We start from the raw sequence: 2,717 nt of genomic DNA, 5'->3' as shown, positions 1-2,717 counted from the left end.
TCAAAATTTTAATTTTAAACTTAAAAATTAATTTCAAAATTTTAATTTTAAACTTAAAAATTAATTTCAAAATTTTAATTTTAAACTTAAAAATTAATTTCAAAATTTTAATTTTAAACTTAAAAATTAATTTCAAAAATTTTAATTTTAAACTTAAAAATTAATTTCAAAATTTTAATTTTAAACTTAAAAATTAATTTCAAAATTTTAATTTTAAACTTAAAAAATTAATTTCAAAAATTTTAATTTTAAACTTAAAAATTAATTTCAAAATTTTAATTTTAAACTTAAAAATTAATTTCAAAATTTTAATTTTAAACTTAAAATTAATTTCAAAATTTTAATTTTAAACTTAAAATCAATTTCAAAATTTTAATTTTAAACTTAAAAATTAATTTCAAAATTTTAATTTTAAACTTAAAAATTAATTTCAAAATTTTAATTTTAAACTTAAAAATTAATTTCAAAATTTTAATTTTAAACTTAAAAATTAATTTCAAAATTTTAATTTTAATTTTAAAATTAATTTCAAAATTTTAATTTTAAACTTAAAAATTAATTTCAAAATTTTAATTTTAAACTTAAAATTTTAATTTTAATTTTAAAATTAATTTCAAAATTTTAATTTTAAACTTAAAAATTAATTTCAAAATTTTAATTTTAAACTTAAAAATCAATTTCAAAATTTTAATTTTAAACTTAAAAATTAATTTCAAAATTTTAATTTTAAACTTAAAAATTAATTTCAAATTTTAATTTTAAACTTAAAAATCAATTTCAAAATTTTAATTTTAAACTTAAAAATTAATTTTAATTTTAAATAATGCATGCTCAAAAGACTAACTTTAAATCCTACTTACTGTAGGAAACCAAGGGGATTTTGAACAGTGGTTGCTCCAAACATATGACTGGAGATCACACCAAATTCACTCAACTTACTTACAAAAGCCTAGGAACAGTTGCCTTTGGAAACAACGGCAAACTCAAGCTAATTGGTATAGGTAATATTAAATTAAAATTAGACTTTATAATTACAAATGTTTTACTTGTTGAAAATTTTAAATATAATCTTCTAAGTATAAGTCAACTATGTGATACTCGGTATAAGGTCAAATTTCTATCTACAGAGTGTTTAATCAAACATCTAGATAATCCTTCCATAAGCCTAAAAGGCTTTAGAAAAGACAACATCTATGCCATCAACTTAACCATTTCTTCCATTAAGTGTTATTTAACACAAAAAGAAGAAACTTGGTTATGGCATAGGAGGATGTCTCATACCAACTTTAGAAATATAAGTAAACTAAATGGACTTGTAAAAGGCTTACCAAAGTTACCTAACTTAGATTCAACCATATGTAATGCTTGTCAACAAGGCAAACAAACTAAATCAACCCACAAACAAACAAATCAACCACAAACTAACTCAATCTTAGAACGTCTACATTTAGACCTTTTTGACTCCCATGGAGTCAAATCTATAAATGGAAACTTATATTGCTTAGTAATTATAGATGATTATTCTAGGTTTACTTGGGTCAAATTCTTAAAACATAAAGATGAAACTTTAGAAATTTTTTCAAATTTTTGCAAACAGATTGAAAACGAAAAAGATATTAAAATTAAAAGAATTAGGAGTGACAACGGGGGAGAATTTAAAAATCACCACTTTAACAGTTTTTGTCTAGAAAACGGTTACCATCATGAGTTCTCATGCCCTAAAACCCCCCAACAAAATGGAATTGTAGAAAGAAAAAATAGAACCTTACTTGAAGCTTCTAGAACAATGTTAAATGAGTATAACCTACCTAAATACTTTTGGGCAGAAGCCGTTAGTACAGCCTGCTATGTACAGAACAGAACAACAATAAATAAAACTCATAACAAAACGTTCTTCGAATTGTTTTATAATAAACAACCAAATATAAAATATTTTAAGGTATTTGGGTGCCCAGTTTTCATCTTAAATACAAGAGAACACTTAGAAAAATTTACCTCTAAAATTGAAAATGGAATTTTTGTAGGATATTCCCTAAATAGTAGAGGCTACAGAATTTACAATAAGGTTACCTTAAAAATTGAAGAAACTACTAATGTAAAGTTTGAAGAAACTAAACAAGACATAGGATCTACACAAACACCTGAGTTTGTTCCATAAATCAACCAAACTCTAAGTCATGAAGAAGAGGAACAACATCAAGAGAATCAACCTCCTAGAACAATAAGGGTTAACCCAAATCATCCAATTGATCAAATAATCGGTGACCCAGACTTAAAAGTTCAAACCAGATCATCCTTTAGAAACCTAAGTCAAATTTCATTAATTTCAAAAATTGAACCTAAAACTGTGGATGAATCCCTACTAGACCCAGATTGGATTATAGCTATGCAAGAAGAACTAGCCCAATTTGAGCGTAATGAGGTCTGAGACCTAGTTCCACCACCTAAGAATAAGAAAATAATAGAAACAAAATGGGTATTCAGAAACAAACTAAGTGAAACTGGGGAAATTACTAGAAATAAGGCTAGGCTGGTTGCCAAAGGATTTAGTCAAGTTGAAGGACTTGACTATGATGAAACATATGCCCCAGTAGCCAGATTAGAATCCATTAGAATATTACTAAGTTATGCAGCCCATAAAGGGTTCAAACTATACCAAATGGATGTTAAGTCTGCCTTTCTTAATGGACTAATAAAAGAAGAAGTTTATGTAGGTC

Source organism: Zingiber officinale, chromosome 3B (assembly GCF_018446385.1).
Source record: "Zingiber officinale cultivar Zhangliang chromosome 3B, Zo_v1.1, whole genome shotgun sequence".
NCBI lineage: Eukaryota > Viridiplantae > Streptophyta > Magnoliopsida > Zingiberales > Zingiberaceae > Zingiber > Zingiber officinale.
This window is presented reverse-complemented; position numbering follows the sequence as displayed.